A 9,176-nucleotide genomic window follows, 5' to 3' on the forward strand; every position below is an offset into this window, starting at 1 on the left:
TCGGCTTCCCCGCTGCACGCGTGCGGCGCACAACCGGTGTGACGTGGAAGTGACGGGACACGTTCGTAAACCCATCGCGAACCGAGTACGACGCCCTACCAAGTGCGCCCGCAACCCTGTACAGGGTCACATCTTCACAAGGCTGGCAAGCGGCATTCCGCTGCGCGCGTGCGTCGTCCGAGCAGTTGCGTGATAAACGACCGTGTCGAAAGCCCAAACACCGCCGAGGCCAGTCGCCGCCGCCGCAAGGGCAGCCACGCAGCCTGGCGAGAGGCATCGTCTCGTGTAGCGTCGCCCCCGCCCCAACTGGAGTGGCCCAGTTTTTTGAACGGGACGGGAACTGCGAAGCACTTAGACCGACGGCGGACTACGACGAGAACGCCTTAAGCTTCGCCAACGTTTCGCCAACTCGTGCGGGAGACTTTTTCCGCTTCGCGGCAAGTCGTCGCGCCGTGCTCTCCGCATCAACCGCGTACGCAGCGAACCGCAAACGTCGGGCGCAGCCTCCTCACCTCCCTGCGCTTTGCGCGCGAACGTTCCCTGTTCGCGCGGCAAAGCCTGGAGGAGGCACGGCCCCGCAGCGTGTTCGAGCGCCCGGTCTACGGGACACCCTGCTTACTTCGAGGGCAACAAGCGCAACGCAAGGCTGCGATCTCGCGCACTTTGCGCACGGCTGGAGAAGCTTTGCTGGCCGGCTTTCGCTCCTCGTGTTTACCGTGCGTTAAAGTTGCGCGTCCGTGGCTCTCGCAGCTCTTGCGCGCCCGGTCGCAGAGAGGAGTACGCAACCTCGACCGCACTTTCCCTGCAGGCTTCCTTCCGACTCGAAGTCCTGCGGCGGTCTCAACGAGGTGCCACATCCTCAATGCAGTCGGTCGCCCCCGTTTCGGTTGGGCTCTGGCACGACGGTCGCCACCGTCTCGCCCTTGAGTGGCCGCTGTTGGCGCTCGCTGTGAGGTGTTCAGCGTGCTGTCCGTGTTGCCGACGCGGTCAAAACGAGTCGACGGCTCACGTTCCCTTGTGCGCCGCAGGCTCTCTTGATATGTGATCCGACCCTCAGACAGACGAAGCCAAGGGAAGACCCAAGGCCGCAATGTGCGTTCAAAGAATCAGTGCTCAGTGTGTCCTGCAATTCACACCAAGTCTCGCAGCTGGCTGCGTTCTTCATCGACCCGAGAACCGAGTGATCCACCGCTTAGAGTCGTGAAAAAGTGTTTGTTCAATTCCGTACAGTCAAAACCAAACGTTTCTGGCACTCGGCCAAACAGTGGCCAAGAAGGGCGCTTTTCAGCGCACGCTTGGACTCCAAAACTCTGCCGCGCCTTTTTCGGCTGCCGCAAATCGAGCAAACGGTGTGTTTCGGACGGCGTTTCGCTTTCGCTACTTGCGAGTGCTTTCGTGGTCCACCCCTCTATAAATACTCGGGAGGCGTCGAAGCCGGTTCTCCAAGCCGGACCCGTAGGTATCGTTGTGTGCTCGCTCTCATTGGCCCGCCTAACCAGAAAATGCCTGCGGTACACCCATTTGGATAAGAGTGCACGCAGATGCGGGCCTCGACGGCTACACATTTCCTCGGGCGGCCGCCTCCCGGCCTCCGTGGAGCGCGGGATGCACGGTCCCATCGACAAGCCTCTCCCGTTTTTACCGTGGCGTCGCGGTTCACCACGGCAGGCGGGTCGGTCTCCTCCGCATAAAAAGGGGGACCCCCGCTTTTTGTTCCACGAAATCGCACAAGCTTTTTTCGCATCCACGGTTTGCCACCGCACACCAAAATGCCGATCCGGCTGCCTACTTTAGCCAACAGGTGGAGCCAGGCGCGCCGTACTTGCGCGGCACTTCCCACGTCCACCGAAGTCGGTGCCAAGGACCACTTTCGGCGCCGGAGCCGCGTACGAGCCTACTCGAGGCGGAAGAACGAAGCCAGCAAGGGCCTGGCCGCAAGTGCGTTCAATTGTCGGGACGTCCAAGTCCCTCGTTCTTCCGTGCTTCCTCTTTCGGCAAGTCGTTGCGGCACCTTCCCAAAGCGCGCAGACCCGCTAATCGCGACGAGCGCGACGTGGCCGTGCCGCCTTTCCCTCGGCAGCAAGCAAAACGCCTGGCAACGTCGACGCTCCCCTAACCGCGATCTCGCACCGTGTTTCGTGTGGCGAATTCAAAAGCCGGCCGGCGCTGCTGCAACCATTACGGTCGGTACGCATACGCCGCGGAGGGCGGGACGGTCATCGGAGCGTGCGGTTCCTCCATCGAGTACTGCGCACCTCGGCCGTCGCATCGCCGTGCCATGACCGGCCGCGCGTCAACGCGAACCGGTGCCAGCGAGATCCCTCGCCTGCAAGAACCGACCGGCAGCCTCCGTCACCCGAGGACGCGGAGGCGCTTGCCGCGGACGGCGGGACGGTATGCACTGGTGCACAGCGGACCCGTCACATCGCCAGTTCCTTGACCGACCGCCGACGCTTGTGCCGTTCCTCTCGTACTTGGCAGTCGCCGCGCGATTGTCGGGTCTCGTTCTTGCACGCTCGAACGGTCGGGAGGGCACTCGGCTGGCGTTTCGGGAACGCGCAGCCTCGCCTTCTACCGACGTAACCACGACTCGCCGTTCGCGCTCCGCCGCTCCTGTTTACAGTACTAGGCGGTCCCGCAGCGGTCGGGTCGCGCATTTCGAGCGCTTCGAGCCACGGTGCTGTGGCGGGTCGAAAGCCGACCTATGAGTGCGTTGCGCCGTTTGTACCCGCGTCCGCCACCTGGCCGACCGTCCAAGGTCGCGGTGTTGGCGTCCGCTGGGCGCAACAATTTGTCACGGGGTGCCGCTCCACATTCAGGCAGCCCCGTGGGGAAAAGCCGACCCCGCGTCCAAACGGGGTCAGCGGCAGAAAGTGTCGGGCGCAGACGCAGCTGAGGCGCTCACCCTTCACAATCCGTTAATGATCCTTCCGCAGGTTCACCTACGGAAACCTTGTTACGACTTTTACTTCCTCTAAATGATCAAGTTTGGTCATCTTTCCAACAGACCGGCGCAACCGAAAGGCCGCGCCGGACATCGGTCCGAAGACCTCACTAAATCATTCAATCGGTAGTAGCGACGGGCGGTGTGTACAAAGGGCAGGGACGTAATCAACGCGAGCTTATGACTCGCGCTTACTGGGAATTCCTCGTTCAAGGGGAACAATTGCAAGCCCCTATCCCAATCACGAAAGAAGTTCCACGGGTTACCCAGTCTTTTCAGACAGGGATAAAGACACGCTGCTTCCTTCAGTGTAGCGCGCGTGCGGCCCCGGACATCTAAGGGCATCACAGACCTGTTATTGCTCTGTTTCGTGCGGCTAGGAGCCGCTTGTCCCTCTAAGAAGGTTGTAAGGTGCTGGGAACCCCGCACCTATTTAATAGGCTAGAGTCTCGTTCGTTATCGGAATTAACCAGACAAATCGCTCCACCAACTAAGAACGGCCATGCACCACCATCCACCGAATCAAGAAAGAGCTCTCAATCTGTCAATCCTCCCAGTGTCCGGGCCGGGTAAGTTTTCCCGTGTTGAGTCAAATTAAGCCGCAGGCTCCACTCCTGGTGGTGCCCTTCCGTCAATTCCTTTAAGTTTCAGCTTTGCAACCATACTTCCCCCGGAACCCAAATACTTTGGTTTCCCGGAAGCTGCCCGCCGAGTCATTTGAGTAACTCAGGCGAATCGCTGGTTGGCATCGTTTATGGTCAGAACTAGGGCGGTATCTGATCGCCTTCGAACCTCTGACTTTCGTTCTTGATCAATGAAAACATTCTTGGCAAATGCTTTCGCAGTAGTTCGTCTTGCGACGGTCCAAGAATTTCACCTCTAGCGCCGCAATACGAATGCCCCCGTCCGTCCCTCTTAATCATTACCTCGTATTCCAAAAACCAACAGAACAGAAACGAGGTCTTGTTCTATTATTCCATGCAAGTTTATTCAGGCGACTCGCCTGCGTTGAGCACTCTAATTTTTTCAAAGTAAAAGCACCGGCCATCTCGAGGCACACAATGAAGTGCACCAAGAAAGAACCGGCATGATGTTCAGTCCGAGCCGTCGCATCGGGTAGATGCACTACTCGTCTGGAACTGAGATCCAACTACGAGCTTTTTAACCGCAGCAGCTTTAGTATACGCTATTGGAGCTGGAATTACCGCGGCTGCTGGCACCAGACTTGCCCTCCAATTGATCCTCGTTAAAGGATTTAGAGTGTACTCATTTCAATTACGGGGCCTCAAAAGAGTCCCGTATTGTTATTTTTCGTCACTACCTCCCCGTGCCGGGAGTGGGTAATTTGCGCGCCTGCTGCCTTCCTTGGATGTGGTAGCCGTTTCTCAGGCTCCCTCTCCGGAATCGAACCCTGATTCTCCGTTACCCGTAACAACCATGGTAAGCAAGTAACCTACCATCGAAAGTTGATAAGGCAGACACTTGAAAGAAACGTCGCCGGCTCGTGGCCATGCGATCAGCACAAAGTTATCCAGAGTCACCACACAATACGGGCCGAAACCCGATCGATCTTGGTCTAATAAAAGCACCCGTTACCCAAAGGGCTCCAGGCTCACTGCATGTATTAGCTCTAGAATTGCCACAGTTATCCAAGTAGGAAGAAACGATCTAAGGAACCATAACTGATTTAATGAGCCATTCGCGGTTTTGCCTTATTTCGGCATGTACTTAGACATGCATGGCTTAATCTTTGAGACAAGCATATGATTACTGGCAGGATCAACCAGGTAATCGTTCGACTGCGCGTCCGTCCTCGCCTTCGGCGGGCCGGACGCAGTCTGTGTGCGGCGGAGGCCACCTTCAGGCGCCCCAACACGCTTATTTTGCACTCCGAGATGACGGCGTTCGAGCTCGCTACGGCACAACCTTCCCGAAAGACGAGTGGGAGCCGTGCGGCAAGAAGCACGTTCATGCTCGCTCTTTTTCGTTGCATCGACTCGGTCGCGCCGTGCGGGTTGCCCAAGCCCGCTGCACTGTCGGTGGACCGGCCGGAACTAGCAACGGAGCCGAGACTGCAAAGCCGCCAGACGACGGGTCACGCCCGCGTCTTCGGCGCTTTCGCATCTGAATCGCCCGAGGACGACACGGAACACACCTCGATATCGTGGTAAAACGGCACCGTCACCGTCCGACAACCAGCCCCTAACGCATCAAGCGGATGAGGCTGCAGACGACTGCCGTGGATTCCCCTGGAGCAGACCCGAGGACACGCTTGACGAGGCCGAAGCCCGCCGCATATCAGACACCCGGTCGCTTTCGCGTACGCCGCTCACGAGAACCCCCACATAATAGCAGCGATAAGTACCCAGACCTCCTTGGGCACTAATACGAGCGTACTCGAGAAAATTTCACCGCGGGTGTGCCCCGAAACGTGTGGCACGTTGAGCGTGCCACAAGTCTACGTCGCTCTCAAACCCGCCGAGGTCGTAGAATTTGCGACCCTACTCACGAAATTCCCACCGAGGATACGGCCGCAAACGTACCGCACCTTGGGTAGGCCACGAGTTTGTGCAACACTACGCTGACGGCACAGCACCGAGGTCGTGCGCGCACGCACGGGAAAATTCCGCCGCGGTTTCTGCCGAAAACGTGAGGCACCACGACTCTCCGCAAGTTCGCGTCGACTGCGAAAGACCGAAGTCGTGAACGACGTGTCCGCTACTCGCCGCCGACACGCTGGACACCAAACGTACAACGACTCGACGGCGTCGTAGAGGCCCACGACGCGGTTTTCCTTAACGACGTCTCGGCGTGGCACCGACAGGTTAGAACGGCCGACCAACGTTCCCTGTCCGCCGTTCGGCTCAGTCGAAGGGCTCGGCGACTTCGGCAACGCTGCGAAGCCGCACGGTGACGCACGCCATGTCCCCATTTTTTTTTTCTTTCTGCGTCTGCCGGGGTGCCCCTATAATAGCAGCGATAAGCACCCAGACCGCCGTGGGTCGCTCGCCCCGGCTGACGTGGTTTTTCGTACTCCTGCGGCGGTCGCCGTCAAGCACGTCCAAATACGCTACTTTCGTGGGCGCATTCACGCTCTTTCGCTTCGCCGGAGTGCCAGCACTCACTCTGCCAAAAACGGCGAACATCCGAGCGGCGGTTCCCACTTTTGCGTCGGCGTCGCAAACCCCGCCCCGGCAGGCGAGGTTTGCCGTACTCGTGCGACGGTGGCCGGCGGGCACGTCGAAAGACGCCGATATCGTGCGCGAATTGGCGCACCTTGGCTTCACCGGAGTGCCGCCACTGACTCCTCCAAAAACGGCGAAGATCCGAGCGGCGCTTCCCACTTTCGCATCGGCGTCCCGAACTCCGCCCCGGCTGACGCGGTTTACCGTACTCGTGCGACGGTCGCCGGCGAGCACGTGGAAAGACGCCGATATCGTGCCCGAATCGGCTCCGTTCGGCTTCGCCGGAGTGCCAGCACTGGCTCGGCGAAAGACGACGAACATCCGAGCGACGGTTCTCACTATTGCGTACGCGTCGCAAACCCCGCCCCGGCAGACGCACTTTGCCGTACTCGTGCGACGGTCGCCGGCGAGCACGTAGAAAGACGCCGATATCGTGCCGGAATCGGCCCCGTTTGGCTTCGCCGGAGTGCCAGCACTCACTCGGCCACAAACGGCGAACATCCGAGCGGCGGTTCCCACTTAGCCGTCGGCGTCCCGAACTCCGCCCCGGCAGACGCGGTTGCCGAGCTCGTGCGACTAGCGACCGCGAAGCCGTCTCGCGACGCCGCTTTCGTGCGCGGCTCCCACTGCGACCTGGGTCACCCGAGGTCGACGAGCAAAAAAGAATGTCGAAAAAAAATTTTTTTTTTTTTTGCGTCTGCCGGGGTGCCCCTATAATAGCAGCGATAAGCACCCAGACCGCCATGGGTCGCTCGCCCCGGCTGACGTGGTTTTTCGTTTTCCTGCGGTGGTCGTCGTCAAGCACGTCCAAACACGCCACTTTCGTGGGCGCATTCGCGCTCTTTCGCTTCGCCGGAGTGCCAGCACTCACTCTGCCAAAAACGGCGAACATCCTAGTGGCGGTTCCCACTTTTGCGTCGGCGTCGCCAACCCCGCCCCGGCATACGCGGTTTGCCGTACTCGTGCGGCGGTGGCCGGCGGGCACGTCGAAAGACACCGATATCGTGCGCGAGTCGATGCTTCTTGGTCTCGCAGGAGGGCCGCCACTCACTCCTGCAAAAACGGCGAAGATCCGAGCGGCGCTTCCCACTTTTTCGTCGGCATCGCAAACCTCGCCCCGGCAGACGCGCTTTGCCGTACTCGTGCGACGGTCGCCGGCGAGCACGTCGAAATACGCCGATATCGTGCCCGAATCGGCCCCGTTTCGCTTCGCCGGAGTGCCAGCACTCACTCGGCCAAAAACGGCGAACATCCGAGCAGCGGTACCCACTTAGCCGTCGGCATCCCGAACTCCGCGCCGGCTGACGCGGTTGCCGAGCTCGTGCGACTAGCGACCGCGAACGCGTCTCGCGACGCCGCTTTCGTGCGCGGCTCCCATTGCGACCTGGGTTACCCGAGCTCGACCAGCAAAAAAGAAGGTCGAAAAAAAATTTTTTTTTTCTGCGTCTGCCGGGGTGCCCCTATAATAGCAGCGATAAGCACCCAGACCGCCGTGGGTCGCTCGCCCCGGCTGACGTGGTTTTTCGTACTCCTGCAGCGGTCGCCGTCAAGCACGTCCAAATACGCCACTTTCGTGGGCGCTTTCGCGCTCTTTCGCGTCGCCGGTGTGCCAGCACTCACTCTGCCAAAAACGGCCAACATCCGAGCGGCGGTTCCCACTTTTGCGTCGGCGTCGTAAACCCCGCCCCGGCAGACGCGGTTTGCCCTACTCGTGCGACGGTCGCCGGCGAGCGCGTCGAAAGACGCCGATATCGTGCGCTAATTGGCGCTCCTTGGCTTCTCCGGAGTGCCGCCACTCACTCCTCCAAAAACGGCGAAGATCCGAGCGGCGTTCTCCACTTTCGCATCGGCGTCCCGAACTCCGCCCGGGCTGACGCGGTTTACCGTACTCGTGCGACGGTCGCCGCCGGGCACGTCGAAAGACGCCGATATCGTGCCGTAATCGGCCCCGTTTGGCTTCGCCCGAGTGCCAGCACTCACTCGGCCAAAAACGGCGAACATCCGAGCAGCGTTTCCCACTTTCGCATCGGCGTCCCGAAGCCCGCCCCGGCAGACGCGGTTTGCCCTACTCGAGCGACGGTCGCCGGCGATCACGTCGAAAGGCGCCGAATTCGTGCACGAATCGATGCTTCTTGGTCTCGCAGGAGGGCCGCCACTCACTCCTGCAAAAACGGCGAAGATCCGAGTTGCGCTTCCCACTTTTTCGTCGGCGTCCCGAACTACGCCCCGGCTGACGCGGTTTACCGTACTCGTGCGACGGTCGCCGGCGGGCACTTCAAAATACGCCGATTTCGTGGGCGCATTCACGCTGTTTCGCTTCCCCGGAGTGCCAACACTCACTCTGCCGAAAGCGGCGATCATCCGAGCGGCGGTTCCCACTTTTGCGTCGGCTTCGCAAACGGCGCCCCGGCAGACGCGCTCGTGCGACGTACTCGTGCGACGGTCGCCGGCGAGCACGTCGAAAGACGCCGATATCGTGCTCGAATCGACCCCGTTTCGCTTCGCCGGAGTGCTGCCAGTCACGGCGCAGAAAACGGCGAACAAGTGTTTTTTTTTTTTTCCTAGAATTTGTGTTATAGAAGGCACATTTGATATCGGACGATAATTTTCAACTTTATCACGCGCACCGATTTTCGTGTAGAGGTTTGCAAGTTTATGGGAATTTCTCCACTTGGAATAATGCGATTTAGTAGTACTACGAGAACTTCATGGATTTACTCAAGGGTACGGGGCAAGTCAGTTACGTCAACACCTGCAGATTTTTTACACTTCAAACTGAAAATTGTTGGTTGTGAGTCCTCGTGTGATATTAAAGGCCGATTCGCTAACACATAGAACAAAGAAAGAAAGGAAGAAAAAACGCCCGCGCTCGCTCAAGAAACCTGGGTTCGCAACAAGTGGCAACAACAAGCAACCGAGCGAGTGCGCCAAAACCCGTGGCGGCCGAACAAACGCGAAGTCCCAACCGCGTCAGCCGGGGCGGCACGGGACAGGAAAAATCACTTCAGCCGGGGCGGCGGGGCACCGAATAAACCTCGTCACCTCGT

At 59.5% G+C, this 9,176-nt stretch overlaps 2 non-coding genes across 2 annotated transcripts; both read right to left on the bottom strand.

Annotated features, from left to right (window-relative positions):
- Positions 1–1,047: 1,047 nt before the first annotated feature.
- Positions 1,048–1,200, bottom strand: LOC142793802 (5.8S ribosomal RNA). Its single transcript, XR_012891831.1, has one exon. It is a non-coding gene; the product is annotated as a 5.8S ribosomal RNA (ribosomal RNA).
- A 1,719-nt stretch (positions 1,201–2,919) lies between these two features.
- Positions 2,920–4,734, bottom strand: LOC142793793 (small subunit ribosomal RNA). Its single transcript, XR_012891825.1, has one exon. It is a non-coding gene; the product is annotated as a small subunit ribosomal RNA (ribosomal RNA).
- Positions 4,735–9,176: the final 4,442 nt, after the last annotated feature.

The sequence above is a fragment of the Rhipicephalus microplus genome, unplaced genomic scaffold, assembly GCF_043290135.1.
Source record: "Rhipicephalus microplus isolate Deutch F79 unplaced genomic scaffold, USDA_Rmic scaffold_332, whole genome shotgun sequence".
Taxonomy (NCBI): domain Eukaryota; kingdom Metazoa; phylum Arthropoda; class Arachnida; order Ixodida; family Ixodidae; genus Rhipicephalus; species Rhipicephalus microplus.